The sequence below is a fragment of the Silene latifolia genome, chromosome Y, assembly GCF_048544455.1.
Source record: "Silene latifolia isolate original U9 population chromosome Y, ASM4854445v1, whole genome shotgun sequence".
In the NCBI taxonomy this organism is placed as follows: Eukaryota; Viridiplantae; Streptophyta; class Magnoliopsida; order Caryophyllales; family Caryophyllaceae; genus Silene; species Silene latifolia.
The window spans coordinates 363149529-363169406 of record NC_133538.1 but is presented as its reverse complement, the minus strand read 5'-3'; the positions used below and the strand labels follow the sequence as shown (position 1 = coordinate 363169406).

The following is a 19878-nucleotide window of genomic DNA, read 5'->3' as shown; positions in this document are numbered from 1 at the left end:
GGTGGGTGAGTAAACTTCAATAGTGTCAACGGATTGGGTGATGATGTTTATGTGTGTGAGTAAAATTCGTGGACGAAGTTCGTTTTAAGGGTGGTAGAATGTAACACTCCGTTTTGGTGGTTGATCTTGTTTGGTGGTTTATCTTGGTACTGAGTTCACTAGTGAGCGTTATGGACGTAAGACAGAGTCGACAACACTTATGATATAGGTATTCGATGGTATTATAGACTTAGGTGAGTTATTCTACGGTTGATGTTGTGTTCTGAGTTGCGTGGTTTAGATAGGCGTTTTTAAGCGAGTGAGCGTCGAGAATGTAGGATGAGAGTTGAGTGATGTTGGTTAGCTGAGGGGCATGTGTGTATGCTTTGTTTTGTGTATGGTATGAACTTCGGGGACAAGGTTCTTTTTAAGGAGGGAAGATTGTAATACTATGGTTTTCCTAAGCCTGGTAATCGGCTAAGTATGGCCTACTCGGTCGAGTAAGGGTTGTCGTGTTTCCTGGAAAGTTTACTGCCCAGGAATACTCGGCCGAGTATGTGGAATACTCGATCGAGTAGAGGGTACTCGGCCGAGTATACTCTATACTCGACCGAGTATCCGGTTTGACGGGTGTTTTTATTGCGGTTTGATTTGGAAATGATTAGAGTTATATAAACGTGATTATCAATTTCTAATTACACTTTTACAAAACCTAATCACTCAACGACGCTATAATCCTCTCCAAATCTCTCCCTTGTGTGTGTGATCGTTATCAAGTGCATTCATCCCTTGTTCTATCATCGGTAAATCCTTATTGCTATAATTCGTTGATTATTCTTTTAAGGTTTGGCTTTAATTGTGATTTGGGAAAATGGGGTTTTGCATATGGTGATTGTTATTTTGTGATTGTTGTTAGGCGAGGACTTCGTAGAGGAGCGTTTTAGATCGCTTGCTTGTGTCTCTTGCAGTTGTGCTAAGGTAGGGTTTTCCTACAGTTTTACTGTTTAATGGAATTAAGATTGATGTGGTATTGTGATTGTTGTACGATTATTTGTCTGTTGATCTCGTTATTGGAGTATTGGAGTTGGTGTTGGTGTTGTGATGATTAATGATGATGATGATGGTTCGCGAGGTGCGTCCTCAGCTGAGTGGAGTCACTTGCGGGAGTGGCTTCACGCCCTAGTTTCACCCTCTATGAAACCCGCCACAGAAGGGGATGTGCACATTAATGGTTAGGGTTATCGCTCGTTGATGAGCGGGGCTTAGGTGGGGATTGGCTGCGGTCCCCCACTGGCGGCGAGAATTACCCGTTGCGATGGCTAATCTGGCAGGGCTACACACTTTAGTGTGTAGTCGGTTGTTGTGTGAAAACGGGAGACGGATGACAGGGCTGTCGTATACCTATCAAAAATAACTAACTAAACTAACTATATAGCTAGGGAAGTCAGGTCGATCTCCTCAGGGAGGCAAGATATCTGTAAAAGTCCGTCTATTTGGTCACAAATGGGGGTGTTTATAATTTGATTTCTAAACTAAAAAGGGTTAAAGAAAGAGAAATAAAGAAAGAGCAGTAAAGGCAGAAAAAGAGTGATAAACTATCAGTAAAGAGGGGACATGTCAGGATTTCGGTTTACTACGGTAGTCCAGTGACTCAACTGTAAATAACTTAGATAAATTACTGCGAGACGGATATGGAAAGGTCCTTCCGGTCCACTTTCTATCCTAAACTTCAACTAACTTAACTTCCGTCCTCGTCAGGGTAGTCTACTGTTCATAGCAGGTCTATTTAGTACAATCTTCCGATCCAGGATTAAATTTAACCAGATTAAAAGGGTGAGTCAGAAACGTGCACTCAACTAAGTCGGTAAATACAGTTATATTGCTATGGTGACAGAATCTCACAATTAATTCGTCTAACTTATTTACTACATCGTCACATTTCTACCGTAGATTCCCTAATCCTGACATGAAACAGATTTAGCTACTCATATCGCTATTAATACTGTCAATACTAATAACAAAGAAATAACCAGCATTCAACATGATAAAACAATAATAAAAATGCATAAAAGGTAATTAGGGCAAGAATTAAATGAAGCAAAACAAATGAAAGATTAATATTAAAAAGGGAGAAAGAGATTACAATCGCAGGAATCCGGCGTAAAGAACAAACAAATCCGAGCGAAGTGACCTCGAAAGTAAAAGTTACAGTGAAAGAAAAGAGAACGCAGTCTTTATTGTGAATGATAGGAAAACTCGATAGAATGGAATGATACAAGATAGATAAAAGATAGATAAAAGATGCTAATGACCTAGTTGACGTATGCTTAAATAGAAAATATGCTAAGTCCAAAAGCTAAAACAAGTTCACGGGCTAATTAAAGCCCACGCTATCAAAAACCACTCGATCGAGTAGTCTGAAACCACTCGATCGACTAAAACTCCAAGAAATATACTCGATCGAACATAAATGTTACTCGATCGAGTAACCTCACTTTTCAGCTCTTCTTGATCGAGTGTAAAACGACTCGATCGACCAACTCAAGCTATAGAAACCACTCGATCGAGTGATAAAACAGCTCGATCGAGTATTATTCCTTCAAATCTGCTCAAACTCGTACCCGACTGCCTCGTAAACCGTGCCTTCACGCATCCCAATGCAGGAACTCACTCCAGAAAATCCCGTATCCTCAGAATGCATGCAAAAAGGACGAAAATGGTACGATTCCACTACTTTCACGTTCATTTCTACAAAACGGACAAAACGAACCAAAGTAGCCAATTCGGGGGCAAAATGCAATATAAATAGTACGAAAGTACATAGAAATACGTGCTAAAATAGGCTAAAAAGAGTATACAAAATGCACGTATCAAATCTCCCCAAACCAAACCTTTACTCGTCATCAAATAAACTAAAATACAACTAATGGAACGGAAATGAAAACTCAGAGCTAGCTTAACTTGTCTACTTGAACCAATTTAATGCAACAAAAATTAACAGTCATAGCTAAGCAGTCAATACGCAAATGAGTTATAAGCTGTTCAGAAATATAGCCAACCTATCGACCTTGCAAGACCAACAAAATCGGACTCTCACATGGTCACTCTTCTCTCATGAAGAAAAGGGTGAAAGTTATATGTTAAATTGAGAAACAGAAACAGTCATTCACCTAACTGCGACCTACATAGCATGCATGCAACAAAAATGAAAGACAATTTAAGTACTAATGCACACACTCCAACCAATAATGTCCGTCACAGCCGAGGGCTTACAAATGATATGGGAATAGTGAGGTTCAGGTGAGAAAAGGCAAAACAAGTTATGGTAATGTGAAGGTAAAAGCGTCAAGCTAATTCCTAACAGAACCATATAAAACCATCCGAATCTCAACTGACTGACAAATAGAGTATAAGTGCCCTTCATTTGGCACACAACTCACTAATCTCATACACAATCTCCTCAAAAAGATGGAATAAGAATGGAGGAGTTAGACGGTCACAAACTTTCCTTTTTTTAAATCGTCTAAATAAATTAACTAAAACAAATCAAATATTTTCAAACTTCTTTTTTTTCTTCTTTCACGTGAAACACAACCTTTTTTCATTTTTTTTCTTTTTCTTTCTTCTTTTTCTTTTTCACGTTTTTCTCATCTTTTTTTTTTCAATTTTAACTCTTTTTTTTCTTTCTTTTTCTCCTTTCTTTAATTTCCACCAACTCCAATCATATACACACGGGCCAAACTGCAGACGGAAAATCATACCACAAAAGGACATACTAAACTAGCTTGACTAGGCAGGTTCAGTTTGGGATGTAGCAAATGGGTCGAAAAGGCAAGTTTTGGCTTAAGTGGAGCTAAATGGGTGAAAAATATAAGAAAAGGGAAAAATTTGTAAGCACCTCCCTGCATGTGACACGGACCAGAAACCCGAATGTGTGCATTTGACAAGAAATCGAATGTCATAAAAGTGCAAAAATGATGAACATGCTATGCAAGGAGTACTACTCTCAATTCCTAATGAACTGGTCATGAATGTCACCAGTTATGGGCTCTAAACCTCGGAAATTGTAAAGTAGGTTGCCAATTTATCAGGTCAAGTCTAAACAGTCAGCTATATTTGAACAAAATCTCGTAGACTATGCGTATGACAAAGCTAATAACTATCAACAGAAGTGCAAGGCTCAAGTAAAATGACAAGTTATAGTGCAATATCATCACGGAAATCAATTGTTTCGACTCAACCTATATGAAAAAATAAACGTGACAATTTTTGAATTTTTGAATTTTTCTAATTTTTTGGTTTTTTTGATTTTTAATGAAATAAATAAACAATGCAAGCTGAAATAAATAAACGTGAATTCAAAACCAATGCAAATGCAGACTCAAAAGGATGCAATACCCTCCCCAAACCAAAACGGACAACGCCCTCATTGTCCTCCAGCAGACACCAACAGAAATATACAGGGGAACGAGAATATACAACCAATAAAGAATAAAAAATAATAAAATAAATAGGAGACAAAAATAAAAGAGTGAGATGTACATACAAAACACGAACTTTCCCAAACCAGCCAGAAAACTGGGGAAGTGAGTAGACCAGCAGCTACTCGTCAGCCTCCTCGTCGCTGTCACGCACGTCATCCACCGTCGCCGTGAAGTCCGGGTCTACCTCCTGCTCTCTCCTTCTCCTCCTCTGCTCAGCTCGAGCTCTCTCCGCCGGCGCCGCCGGGTCCTCGTCCTCCTCCTCCTCCTCCTCAGCAGACTCTGGGTACCCCTCAGCTGGGTACCGGTAAAAGGAAGGGTGTGGCCAACCCTCTGGGATCGGACGGTGTCGACTCATGTGATACTCGTATAGAGGGAATAAAGTCAAAGCTAAGTCCCGCTCCATACGACATGTCTCTCTCCAATCTCAACTAACAAACCGTCACGGCGCCCTTGGTCCATAACCGAGGACGCCTCAAAGGGTGGTGGAGGTACAAAGTTAGCCGGTAAGACCGGCTGTGTCTGTGTCTGGTTGGCAGGTGCGGATGTAGAAGTAGGAGTAGGAGTAGGGATCAGGGTAGGTGTGGTCGTGGAAGTCTGGCCACCTGTGGAAGGTGCAGATGCCTCTCCGGTCTCAAGTCTACGCCGCTTTCTAGCGGCGGGTAAAGTAGTAGGTGGTCAGACTTGGAGGTGGTATTCAGGTAGAGGTGGAAGTCGGGCGCCCCGTGCAACAGTAGGCAAAGGGGCTAGACGGGGGAGAGTGGTGCAAGGTAGGTCCACGGACAAGGAACCGTCTATCTTCCAAGTCCGGTAGTCAGAAGTCAGCCAGGTCTGAGAGTGCATAGACGCTAGGCTGAGGTACCTATATCCCTCTAGGCACGGTAAGTCACGAGGCCAGACAGGGAAGAGGGAACGGGCAAGAATGGTGGCTATGTCACCGCAGACAATAGATCCCGTGACCTTCTCCCCTTGGGCCTGGAAGTACTGGGCGGTCAGGTAGGCAATGTTGAGGGTAAAAGGACCCTCGCAGTCAATGTTCAGGTAACCGCCTAAGATGGAGAGCTCGTTGTTGTTGATGTTGTTTGGCTCCCTACGGCCAAAAATGGTGCTCCCCATCAGTCTAAGAAAGTAACGGGCAGGGGGATGGTGGACCTGAGCGAGCTTTCGCTTGGGAAAGGTGGTCTGGGCTAAGGTCCGCCAAAGCTGACGAATGACCTTCCTAAGGGCAGCAGTGTCGCCCGTAAAGGAAAGGCCGAGTCTGGTACCAAACTTCTCCAATGTCATCGAAAAAGTCCGGTTGAACAACCGGAAAAACACAGAAAGACTAGTGGGGACAGCGTCGTGTGCCCCGGAGGAGAAGGTGAAGGAGCTGAGGAACTCAAGGCTCAGCTCCAGAAAGGTGTGGTCACTCATAGTGATGAGTCCGGCCATCCCCCTGCCCCGTAAAAGCTCATAAACTGGCTCGTAGAAACCGAGCCTCTCAAGTGCCGGACGGTCTAAGAAACGGGTAGGGAGAAACTCACAGCCAACTAATTTATAAAACCTCTTACGATGTACACCATTAACGAAAATTACCTGCGAGTACTCAGGGTGGGAGTCGAGGGAGTCATCCCCTCTTACGATGTACTAGGAGCTGGCGTAGCATGAGCACGACCACGACCTCGGCCCCGACCTCTAGAACCTGAGGTAGAAGACCGTCCAGTGACAGTACGAGGAACTAGAGCCGCCCGTAAAGCTACCGCGATCATTTGGTGAGTCCGCCACGGGTGTGCTCACCGTGGTGAAGTAGAAGTTGTGGGCGCTGTGACCACCACCGAGGAAGAAAGACTAGCAAAGCGGTGCTAGCGGTGGTGGTGGTTGTGATCGAGGTGGCGGTGAAATAGGGCTAGCAAAGCGAAGAAACACGACGGCAGAGAAACTAGAAAAACAGAGGTACTGGTAGGTGCGGAGACGGTAGTAACAACATGGACTACCATCTCAGACAGAGACAAGGATGGATTGGCAGCAGAGCTCGAAGAAGGCATCGAGCTAGAATCCATCCTGAACAAATAGGGCAGGGGAATTGATAAGAAAGCAGTAGCTAAACAGCTAGAAAATAGCATGAAATCGGCATGAAAATTCCTCTAACCAGTCAAAAAATTCGACCTACAGCACAAAAATTCCCAACTTTTTCCTCAAAAATTCGAATATAGCAGGTAATAGTGATAGGGTGCGGGTAACAGGCAACAATGGCAACCAATTAAGCAACAATAGAAGCGAAATTAAGCAAATGGCAGCAGCACAAACCAATTTTCAGTCGAAAATTTTGACTGTAAAAACCCCTAATCGCAAATTTCTCGCAAAATTCGAATTTAAACATGTAAAAATCAACAAGGCATGGGAATTGATCATCGAGCAAGACAAATAGGGCAAACAATTACAGTTATAGTCGAAAAAACTCGACAAAAAAAGGAATTTCGAAACCCTAATCCTAATTCACTTCATAATAAGCAAAATTAGTGAAATTAAAAGATAAAGAAGAGTAAGGATCACTTACTTGATGATATAGAACCCACAAAGAACAATTAATCGACAAGAAACAAGCAAAATAGGCGATTTTTGATCGAAAAACCGCGGAACCCTAATGCCCTTAATAGACCGTGTAAATGAGCGTAAATCAAAGGGAAAACAGAGGGCAAATGACGATTAATCAACAATAAACACAATGTAGGTGGTGGATTTGGCAAATGGGCAAGAAAATGGAGGAATTTGGGGTTCGTTTGATCGCAAAAAAGGAAGGGGGTCGAAAGAAATGAAGAGGAAATGAAATAACAAAGAAAAAAGAAGGAAGTTTAAGGAACTCCATGTGCGTCATTTCCACTTTTACTCGATTGAGTGGTTTAAAACTACTCGATCGAGCACTTCTAGCATGAATCCACTCGATCGAGTAAAAAGTTACTCGATCGAGAACTCCCTTTTTCAGCTTTAGTCGATCGACTCGATCGAACATATTTCACTCGATCGAGTACAAAAAGTACTCGATCGAGCTCTTCTCCTCGTGTAAGCTCTTGAAGTTGCGTATAATTCTCCAAACCTGCATAAGAACACTCGACAAAAATATCCAAAAATGCCAAATACGCAAAGTAACAATCTATAGTCTCTAATCTATGCTAAAAATTGCCTAAATTCTAATTGTCCTAATTAAAAGCAGTAAAAGAAATTCAACGGAAAAATTAAAAATTGTTTTTAAAAATTGTTACACGGGGCATTTCCCCGCTCACTTCTCAAGGCAATTCAGTAGCCCCTCGGAGGGCTTCTGACTGGAGGACGTCATCTCAGCAACATTGATCGTCCTCTTCAATTTCCACGAGCTTGAACTTGAATCGTTTGGAGGAGAATAGTTGACGTCCACATACGCTCGAACTTTTCTCATCCTTACTCCTTTCTCACCGGCTTTAACATTGTCACTCCCACTTTGACTGACATTAATTGCACAATGCCCTTTGACATCTCCTGCATTATTTTCATCTGCACCTACAGCAAGGAAAACAGACGAACTTTCCTCCTTTTTGCTCTCAACCTGAGGCGGAGGGGTCACAATAGCAGCACAATACTCCAAATTTTCATTTGGAGTGTCAAGAATAGGGTCAGTAGAAGAGAGGGCATTATAAGGCTGAGCTTGCATGGGAGCCCTCCGGAAGTTAGACTGATGGAATATCAATTCCTCGTCTCCAACCTGAAAAGTCAATGTCTTGCCCCCGACGTCTATTACTGCACGGGCAGTAAATAAAAATGGTCTCTCTAAAATAATAGGGGTATGGGCATCTTCGGGGATGTCAAGTACAACAAAGTCAACGGGAATAAAGAACCTCCCGATCTTAACAGGTATGTCTTCTATGACACCTAGTGGCCGTGATATGCTACGGTCGGCCATCTGAACAGTCATGTTTGTGCAATGAAACTTTGTCAAACCAAGTCTTTTAGCCAGAGACAGCGGAAAGACACTCATGCTAGCGCCAAGATCGCATAACGCGTTATCAATCAAATAGGTACCAATATGACACGGAATCGAAAAACTACCCGGTTCTGACTTTAGGGAGGTAACTTATTATGAACTAGGGACGTCCCTACCTCGGTCAAAACTATTGTCTCATGATCATTAATGTGCCTCTTACGCGATAAAATTTATCTCATAAATTTAAGGTAAGAGGGTACCTGTGTCAGCAGTTCGGCGAATGGCACAGTAACTTGCAAGCTTTTCAGGAGATCGGCAAATTTGCTGAATTATTGAGTAGCTTTAGTACTTTGCAAACGCCTCGGGAAGGGCACCGTGATGGGTATCTCGAGTCCCTTGTTCCTCTCTTCAAACGTGTCAGCCGGATCAAGCTCCAAATCCTTCAGACGCATCTTTCCTCTCGAACGAGGTCTTTCAGACGATTTTTCACTCGATCGAGCACTAGCAGACTCTCGATCGAGTCGTTCTTTATCTACACTACTCGATCGACCAAAAATACCATTCGATCGAGCAGTTTATTCAACAAGGTCACTCGATCGACCAAAAATTTCACTCGATCGAGTAAGTTCTTTTTCCTGTTCACTCGATCGAGTAGAAATTTTACTCGATCGGTTCCGGTCTTCAGCAAAATCACTCGATCGACCCCCTGTAATCAGTCGATCGAGTACTTTCCTTGTCGTCGGCTCCTTTTCTTCACTAGATCACTGTTCATCAGCAATAATTTCCTTCCTCGGGTCTGATTTCAACACATCTGGTCCCTCATATGAATGACCGCTCCTAAAATTAATTGAATTTACCGTCTCGTGTGGATTTTTATCAGCTTGTGACGGTAAATGACCCGGTTTCCTTGTGGACTGGTTCGCGGTTAACTGGGCAACTTGAGTTTCAAGTGCCTTGATAGATGCATCTTTTTGTTGATCACTCAGCTGCCACTGCTTTGTCAAAGCCTACAACATCGTCTTCAACTCACCTAGCTCACTTACCCCACCAGATGATGATGCACCTTGATTAAGTGTAGGAAAGGAAGGAGGCTTCTGAAAGCCTTGTTGAGTCTTATGTGGAGGGACATACGGCTACTGCTGCTGCGGAGGATGGGTAGGATTGAGCACATTTTGACTTGTCCACCTCAAATTGGGATGGACTGCCCCTTGGTTGTTATAGTAGGAACCCCCACCTTGCCTATATTGTTGAAAAGCAAGGACCTGTTCCTTCTCCGTAAGACAGCCAACAGCAGTGTGACCGTCGTTGCTCCCACACCTCTCACATGTGACAGTCTCCCCTTTAGTAAGCAAATGGACCGTCTGAGGCTCCCCAGCAGAATGCAACTCCAACTTATCAAATCTAGCATTCATGGCTTCCAGCTGAGCCACAACTTGCTTATCGACTGCATGAACTGTTCTAATACCATCCCTCGGGTTTCCATACTCAGCACAGTGGTTCGCCATCTCTTCAATAAGGGCCCATTCCTTATCATCGTCAGTGTTCTCTTGGAATCTTCCATTAGATGATGCATCAAGTATGGCTCTGTGATCATCGTACAGCCCATTGTAGAACTGGTTGGACAGAAACCACGGATTAAAACCATGGTGAGGAAGAGACCTCACCAACTTCTTGAAACGGGACCATGCTTCATAGAAAGTCTCATCGGGTGCTTGCTTGAAACTTGTGATCTTTTCCCTCAGCTGATTGGTGCGCTGTGGAGGGAAATATCTCTTATAAAAAGCAAGGGCAAGGGTCTCCCAGTCTGTGACCCCTGCGGCTGTGCGGTCCAAATCAGTTAGCCACTCCCTGGCTGAGTCGGTCAAAGAAAAAGGGAACATAACCTCCTTAATCTTGTCTTGAGTTACCCCCTTTGTGGCGGGGATAGTAGAACAGTAGTCCGTAAAGACCTCCATATGCTTCCTCGGGTCTTCACCTGCCACACCTCTAAAGAGATTTCTCTCTACCAGATTGATATAGGAAGGACGGATGTCAAATGTATTCCCATCCTCAGTCTGGAGATTGAAACCCTTTGGAATTGATGATGCTTTAGGCTTCGAATGACTAGCAATGTTCGACATCTTTTCTGGTGTGCTTACAGAACTGGAAGTATCTTCTTCAAAAGATGGATTTTTTGTAAAAAGGAAATGCTGAAGCTCTGGTTTGAAAGTACTCAAGTCTTCCATTCGTGATTCTCTTTGCAGACGGAGTCAATGCCTGAATAGTCTTTCTGGCTCAGAATCAGCTGAAACTAACTCAAACCTATGTGACCTGGGCATACACAACACTGAAAGAAAATAAATAAGAACTGCCTCAAGGAATAAAAATTCCCTGAGACGGATAAAATAAACGAAACAAAGACAAATAGGGCAATTGCCTCCCCGGCAACGACGCCAAAATTTGACAGGGCTGTCGTATACCAATAAAAAATAACTAACTAAACTAACTATATAGCTAGGGAAGTTAGGTCGATCTCCTCAGGGAGGTAAGATATCTGTAAAAGTCCGTCTATTTGGTCACAAATGGGGGTGTTTATAATTTGATTTCTAAACTAAAAAGGGTTAAAGGAAGAGAAATAAAGAAAGAGCAGTAAAGACAGAAAAGAGTGATAAACTATCAGTAAAGAGGGGACATGTCAGGATTTCGGTTCACTACGGTAGTCCAGTGACTCAACTGTAAATAACTTAGATAAATTACTGCGGGACAGATATGGAAAGGTCCTTCCGGTCCACTTTCTATCCTAAACTTCCACTAACTTAACTTCCGTCCTTGTCAGGGTAGTCTACTATTCATAGCAGGTCTATTTAGTCCAATCTTCTGATCCAGGATTAGATTTAACCAGATTAAAAGGGAGACTCAGAAGCATGCACTCAACTAAGTCGGTAAATACAGGTATATTGCTATGGTGACAGAATCTCACAATTAATTCGTCTAACTTATTTACTACATCGTCACATTTCTACCGTAGATTCCCTAATCCCGACATGAAACAGATTTAGCTACTCATATCGGTATTAATACTGTCAATACTAATAACAAAGAAATAACCAGCATTCAACATGATAAAACAATAATAAAAATGCATAAAAGGTAATTAGGGTAAGAATTAAATGAAGCAAAACAAATGAAAGATTAATATTAAAAAGGGAGAAAGAGATTACAATCGCAAGAATCCGGCGTAAAGAACAAACAAATCCGAACGAAGTGACCCCGAAAGTAAAAGTTACAGTGAAAGAAAAGAGAACACAGTCTTTACTGTGAATGATAGGAAAACTCGATAGAATGGAATGATACAAGATAGATAAAAGATAGATAAAGGATGCTAATGACCTAGTTGACGTATGCTTAAATAGAAAATATGCTAAGTCCAAAAGCTAAAACAAGTTCACGGGCTAATTAAAGCCCATGCCATCAAAAACCACTCGATCGAGTAGTCTGAAACCACTCGATCGAGTAAAACTCCAAGAAATCTACTCGATCGAACATAAATGTTACCCGATCGAGTAACCTCACTTTTCAGCTCTTCTTGATCGAGTGTAAAACTACTCGATCGACCAACTCAAGCTATAGAAACCACTCGATCGAGTGATAAAACAGCTCGATCGAGTATTCTTCCTTCAAATCAGCTCAAACTCGTACCCGACTGCTTCGTAAACCGTGTCTTCACGCATCCCAATGCATGAACTCACTCCAGAAAATCCCGTCTCCTCAAAATGCATGCAAAAAGGACGAAAATGGTATGATTCCACTACTTTTACGCTCATTTCTACAAAACGGACAAAACGAACCAAAGTAGCCAATTCGGGGGCAAAATGCAATATAAATAGTACGAAAGTACATAGAAATACGTGCTAAAATAGGCTAAAAAGACTATACAAAATGCACATATCAACGGAGATGGTTGTTGATCAGCTGGTTGTCTTGTTGTACTTGTCTTACTTTAATTATTCAGTAACTGACCCCGTTGTTGTTTTGTAAAATTTGTGGTGATCCATTCGGGGATGGTTATCAGATTGTGACAGGTGATGCAGTCGTTTAGCTATGGGGCAGTCCGGGGGAGTCATCACTCAAGTCTAGCTTTCGCTGTTACGAGTTTAGCTGTCTTTGATTTCCGTTATATTGAGATCTTAATACTTTTCTTTTGAGTTGGTTTGAGATAATGTAATCGTTAACTCTTTACACTTTAATAAATGTTGTATTGGAATGGTAACTTTGATATACTAACCTCGGGAAATCGAGATGGTGACGGTCTCTCATGCTAGGGTGGTCCTGGTAAGGTACCTTGGTATGTGGGGTGTTACATTAACTTTCCCTTGTTTTGGTATATAATATAATCTCTTGCTCACAACTTTTCTACCGTAAACTATACTCCTTGTCCAACACTTTCCTCTTTCAATTTACCCATCATTGTTGGCAGATCTCATCTCTAATAAAGCTTGATTTTTTACAAAAACCTTTATGACCTTCAAGTTGTTTTCGTGATGTAGTCATGTTGCTTTCCATCCTCCATTATTTTGATGATTCTTAGTTTCAGACCGTTTTTAGAGTATTGGTGGTCAAGTTCTTTAATTGAGGTAACACGATTCTACCGATCCTAATAATTTACTACTGTTTGAGGTTACATGAATTATATGTTAATTTCTATCTGTGTGCTTGTTTTATATATATCGTCTGAAAATTAGAACTATGATGATTTTTATCTTACAAAGTATATATTATTAATTGTATAGTATTACTTTTGTTTAGTTAGTTGTATGTGAGATGGGTAGGCTAAGTGTTGGAATAACAAAGACGAAGGTGGTCTATGAGATTTGGGCATGGTGTAGTATTTGGTTTAAAGACTAATTGAAGTGGCAGATTTATGATGTCGGCTTATGCAATGATGATTTAGGGAGACCAATTCTATTAAGACTTTAGGAGAGGAAAAATATGTGTACAGTGACATTGTTGCTTCTTTTAGGCGTATTGTTGATGATGGCATGGGACTAATATAAAATTCTTGATATCGTATTTAATTTGTCGTTCTTTGACCTCGACTTGTTGGTGACTAGCTTAAAATCTAACTCTAAGTGTTGAGCATGGTTCATTATTGGACCTTTTGACGATATTGATATTGCAATTTAGATTGGTTACTAGTATTGAGTTATGGGGCCGTTGTGCCATATTGTGTTTTACGGTCCACTGAGTTATATTATGAGTTTGGAATCGACGTTGAGATGGAAATATTATTTCGCGGTCTTATCCGTCAGTTCACTCACCCCTTGTCCTGGTCATAAGGTCGACGATGAGAATGTGATATCTGGTTACTATGGAGTATTATATTATGAGTCGGAGTAATGAGTAAGACGGAGTAGAGAAGTGAGACTTGACTAATTATGGTGGTGAGAAAATTTGTTGTATTATGGAAATAAGACGGAGTAGGTTCGAGCTTGAGATGTTGAGATTAGTTAACGCGAGTGTTTTTATTATTATTATTTTTTATTTTTATTTTTACGTGTGTATGTTTCCACGCCATGACCAAAACTATGCTACTTATATTGAGGTATTATCTGTTACTCAGCTCCTCCGCTGACGTGTTTTCCCCCTTTTGGGCTACTCATCATAAGGGTAGGTCCATTTTGTCTTCTGGTTTTATATCAGATTTCTTCCGCTGCAATTCAAAAGGATTTTATTTCAAGTGAAGATTTTATATAAAGATTTGTAAAAGTTTTTAGTTCTATTTGTATTTTATTTCCATATATACTCTTTAAAAAACCAAAAATCCCCTTACTGTAGCTGTAACAGTAACATTTACTCTTTCTGACCATTTTGTCCTTCTCTATTTCCCTCTTATCTGCGTCAGACTTCTTCTACAACATTCTTCTCTCTTTCACACACTGCACCATTTTCTGCCCGTTGTTCCATTTTCCTGCTTTAGTGCATGCCTAAGTGCCTAACTCCTCCCATTTAGTCCACTCAGTATCCCTCTTACCCTCTCTCACACACATTTCCTTTTTACTAATTACATGCCTCTGATCGGAGGACAAACGGTAGTTGTTGTGGACGGAGGTTGGAGATCGATGGTATGTGTTCTATTTTTATTTTTTTATTACTATCATGGGCATTTGATTTGGGTAACGACATTTTCAACGGGTATTCTTTCTTTTCTTTGATATTCAACTATTTTAGAAGTTTGATCAAGTAATTTTTGATGATATATATAGGTATGATCTTGCGTGATGGTGGTTTCGTCGGTTGAATTCATTAACTAGGTTTTTAGGAATTTGATTGGTGAGATGATGTCGAGGATTTAATGGTTATAATTTTTGCGCCTCCAAGTACAACCGGGAGCTGTCGATTCTTGACGGTGGTGATACCCTTGACGGACTGTTCTTGTTGCTGGTTCTCAAGGTTTTGGTCATTATGGTCACCAGGTAAGTAAATCATTTACCTTTTAAGTTGCATGTCATTCGTTAATTAAGCATTCCCTTTAATTTGCATTGATTTTAAACAACAACAACAACAACAACAAAGATGGTGTCACCGTTGCGAAGGCACCGCCATGGGAGCTATTGTAGTCGATCGTTGCTCTCGGCATTGGTCCTTTCACCGTTGCTATTTATTTCAGTTTAATCCCTGGCAATTTCCGATCTCGTCGCATCTAACTATAGGCCTTATTGTGCTGGAGTTGAAGTCAATATGTTTTTATCACCTTCTGAATTTGTTGATTTGATGTAGTTGTTTACGAGTTTTAGTATGGTGATTGTGCTGACTTTGTTGGAGGGTTTAATCCGATCGGGGAGTCAAAGTATACCAGCGATGTTAATTGGGGTGCATGCTTCGGAGCAGTCAAATGCTTATGATTGGTCCTTCTATAATTACTGCAATTATGATTGATCCTCCTATAGTTGCTGCGATTATTTACATGGTACATGTATTGACTATTGACTACTACTCTATACTCTTACATAACAAATAGTTTGTGTTTCTAACATCTTACCATTTGTTCTTAACCTTGCAATGTTTGAAATTTTGTATGGATTCTAAGTTATTGATTTTTGCTTTCAGAAAGCGGGGTTATACCTTGCTATCTACCCCTGGGGCTTTATTTTCCGCTATCTATTGTGATGATGACTATCTATCTTGTTCTTATAGCTCCACTTTTTAACAATACTACTACAAATCTAGGCAACTACAACGCCCCTTTAAAACCGCTTATTCACGAAAATCACTATAAGACGTTGTAGAATTGATGGCGTGAATTTTACTAAACTTAATTACAACGGTTATGTGTTGATAACCGTTGTTATAGGTTTAAACAACGGGTCAAACTTTCACAACCGTTGTTAATATAATAACTAATAACAACTGTTTACTATGTAATACATTATAACCGTTTTTAATAATTTGGCGCAAAATTGGTGAAAAGTAATTACAACGGTTATATTAGAACCCGTTGTTAATACTTTTTAACAACGGTTTTGTAAGGACCCGTTGTAAATATATTCTCTAATGACAACGGGTTTTTGTGTAAAAACCGTTGTCAATACTTTCCATAATATAAACCACAAAAACACAGCAGATCAGCTACAGCCACAAACACAAACCTAACACAAACACAAACCTAACACAAACACAAACATCACAAACACAAATACACACTTTCTCACCGTCTCTTTCTCATCGTCGTTTTATCATCTCCGTCACTGTTGTTGTCGTCGTCTCTTATTTTATCTAATTATCAGGTATCGCTTTAATTTATATGCATGGTTTTAGGTTATGTCATCATCTCAGTCATTATTTTCTTTCTCTAATTATTTCATTTGCATGTGTTTTTATCGATCATTATTGTTCTTTCTCTAAGTATTATTCGCTTAATTAGTGAATGGTTACTGTTGTTTTTTTTTTGCGTTTATTAGCTTGTAAAACAAATTAAATAAAATAAAACAAAAGAAGAAGATGATGGAGACGGAGGAATGCATAATAAACTTAATTAATTAATATATAAATAAATAAAAAACGAATTACATTGCTAAAAATGCAATTCTTAGATATGCATAGAGAGTCTTATTCTCTTCTATGATATCCATCCTCTCCTCCTTTGCTATTTGGAGGTTTCGTTCTGCAGTTGCTATATCGTCATATAGCTGCAACATCTTCTGCTCTGTCAAGCCATTTTTTTGGCGTCCTTGAGTGCGGTCCGAGCGTCCTCAAGGTAGCTCATGTATCTGCCCTCGATGTCCAGCAACCGGCGGATGAAACTCTTGTTGTACTCGGTCATAATGCATGTATTACGTATGGTATCATTCATTGTTGAAGGAAGTTTGGAGTTTGTTTTAAAGATTTAGGGTTTGGAGCAGTTTAAGACGTGGGATAATGGAATGGTTATTGAGATAATGCATGAATTTATACTTAGTAATGTGTCCTTTGAGTTGTTTTTTAATTAATATGTGTTTAGGAAGTTGTGCCAAATCTTATACCTTCTCATTCCATATATTATTGTGTCCTTTCATATGCAGGGATTTGGCAGTAATAATGCATATTATGCATCGGAATTGCAGTAATAATGCATGCATCTATAGTAATATATAATTATTTTTTCTTTTTTAAAATCAACAACACTTTTTTAAAAAAAAAACCGTTGTCTTTAGTTATAACAACGGTTTTTTCTACTGTAACCGTTGTTATAATTTTCCCACCAAAATTTAGTCACACTTTCCACAATGGTTTTTTCTATTCTCTTCTATGATATCCATCCTCTCCTCCTTTGCTATTTGGAGGTTTCGTTCCGCAGTTTCTATATCGTCATATAGCTGTAACATCTTCTGCTATGTCAAGCCATTTTTTTGGCGTCCTTGAGTGCGGTCCGAGCGTCCTCAAGGTAGCTCCTGTACCTGCCCTTGATGTCCAGCAACCAGCGGATGAAAATCTTGTTGTACTCGGTCATAATGCATGTATTACGGATGATATCATTCATTGTTGAAGGAAGTATTGAAGGAAGTTTGGAGTTTGTTTTAAAGATTTAGGGTTTGGAGCAGTTTAAGACGTGAGATAATGGAATGGTTATTGAGATAATGCATGAATTTATACTTAGTAATGTGTCCTTTGAGTTTTTTTTTAATTAATATATGTTTAGGAAGTTGTGCCAAATCTTATACCTTCTCATTCCATATATTATTGTGTCCTTTCATATGCAGGGATTTGGCAGTAATAATGCATATTATGCATCGGAATTGCAGTAATAATGCATGCATCTATAGTAATATATAATTATTTTTTCTTTTTTAAAATCAACAACGGTTTTTTAAAAAAAAAAAAACCGTTGTCTTTAGTTATAACAACGGTTTTTTCTACTGTAACCGTTGTTATAACTTTCCCACCAAAATTTAGTCACACTTTCCACAACGTTTTTTTCTACTTTAAACCGTTGTTAATAGTTTTCACAACGGGTTTCTTAGAAAAACCAACCGTTGTTAAAACCTTTAACAACGGATGCTTTAACAACGTCCTCTTTTTTAAACAACGGCGGTTTTTAACCGTTGTTATAGCCTGTATCTGCAGTAGTGCAAGTTTACACAGCCAGATACACTCTAGCTTGATAGTTTTTAGCAAGGTTCCATCAGGTGTCATATATATTAACGGCTTCTTTACTGTGGCGTTGGGTGATAAACAGCTTCCTGAAGGAGAGTTGTTACGTTTAGTAATCAATCGTGTCTTTCATTCCATATTACGAGAATATATATAGTACAAGAGACTCTTAGGGTTACATAACAGACGGGCCTTGTAGCAGGCCTAGACCGAGACCATACTAATGACTCTATTACCCCCCCTCAAGTTGGAGCATACGGTTTCAAAATGCCCAACTTGCTAATTAATAAAACAAGTTGAGAAACCCCGAGTGCTTTAGTGAGAACATGCGCCAATTGCACTTTAGTAGACACGAACGAAGGAGCTATAAGGCCGGATTGAATGGAATCCCAACATAGTGACAGTCAATTTCGATATGTTTGGTACGCTCATGAAACACCGGATTCTGAGCAATGTGAAGAGCCGACTTGCTATCACTGAACACCGAAACAGGCGTAGGATGAGGTACGCCCAAGTCTTGTAGCAGGCCTTTGAGCCATGTAATTTCACACGTAAGTGCTCGAAGAGCACGATATTCAGCCTCAGCAGACGAGAGTGATACCGTTGGTTACTTTTTGGTTTTCCAGGATACGGGAGAAGAGCCCAAAAATACATACCACCCCGTAACTGATCGACGGGAAAATGGGCATTTTGCCCAGTCAGAATCACACCACCCTGTAAGCTGCAAGTCAGACTGTGTAGATAACAGAATACCCTGCCCCAGAGTACCCTTCAAGTAACGTACCGTACGCAACGCCGCTTGCCAATGATCTTGATGCGGGGCATTCATAAACTGGGAAAGTAGATGAACCGTATAGGAAAGGTCGGTTCGAGTCACAGCGAGGTATACCAAACGACCCACTAGTCGCCTATAAGGTTTCGGGTTGCTAAGTGGTGGGCTGTCGGAATTTCCCAACTGATGGTGCTGGTCCAGGGGTGTAGGAGCCGGTTTACACCCGAGGAGACCCACTTCTGAGATAATGTCGAGAGTGTATTTCCGCTGACACAAAAAAAATCCCATTGGTATTACGAGCCACTTCGAGCCCTAAGAAATACTTTAAGTCACCCAAATCCTTCATGTGGAAACACTTGTTCAAGTAGAATTTAAATTCAACTAGGACAGGCAAGTCATTACCTGAGACAAGGAGATCATCAACATACACCAGAACATTCAAGCAAATGGAGTCTCGAACATAGGTAAATAACGAGTAGTCGTAGTAGCTTTGTTTGAAACCATATTGCTTGAGTGCTAGGCCGAGTTTGGAAAGCCAACATCATGGAGCTTGTTTAAGCCCATAGAGCGATTTTTTCAGACGACACACCTGACCCGGGGACGAAGACTTGAACCCGGGTGGTAACCGCATATACACCTCTTCCTCCAAATCACCAGGGAGGAAGGCATTATGCACATCCATCTGATGGATGTACCATTTCTTTGGGGCTGCAACAGAGAGAAAAGTGCGGACCGTAGTCATTTTTACCACAGAAGCAAATGTTTCATCATAATCCACTTCTTCGGTTTGATGGTTCCCAAAAACAACCAACCTTGCTTTCAATCGTTCAATGGTGGAGTCGGACTTATATTTGATTTTATAAAGCCATTTGCTGCCAAGTGCTTTCTTACCCGGAGGAAGTTCGGTCATGGTCCACGTACCATTAACAATAAGGGCTTGCATAGCCGCACGCCAGCCTTCATGTTTAGCGGCTTCTTTGAAAGAACGAGGTTTGGTGTGACTCATCAAGGCTGCCAAATACGTACGATAGGGAGGCGAGAATTGTTTACAAGACAAATAATTAGCTAAAGGATAGGGAGTACCTGAGGAAGAAGATGGCACATGG

The 19878-nt window shown here is 40.6% G+C and overlaps 1 non-coding gene and 1 pseudogene across 1 annotated transcript; both read left to right on the top strand.

Moving 5' to 3' along the window:
* Positions 1 to 10658, top strand: part of LOC141631742 (granule-bound starch synthase 1, chloroplastic/amyloplastic-like) — a 32405-nt pseudogene extending 21747 nt beyond the window's left edge.
* On the top strand, positions 10033 to 10138 carry LOC141635957 (small nucleolar RNA R71). Its single transcript, XR_012540605.1, has one exon. It is a non-coding gene; the product is annotated as a small nucleolar RNA R71 (small nucleolar RNA).
* Positions 10659 to 19878: the final 9220 nt, after the last annotated feature.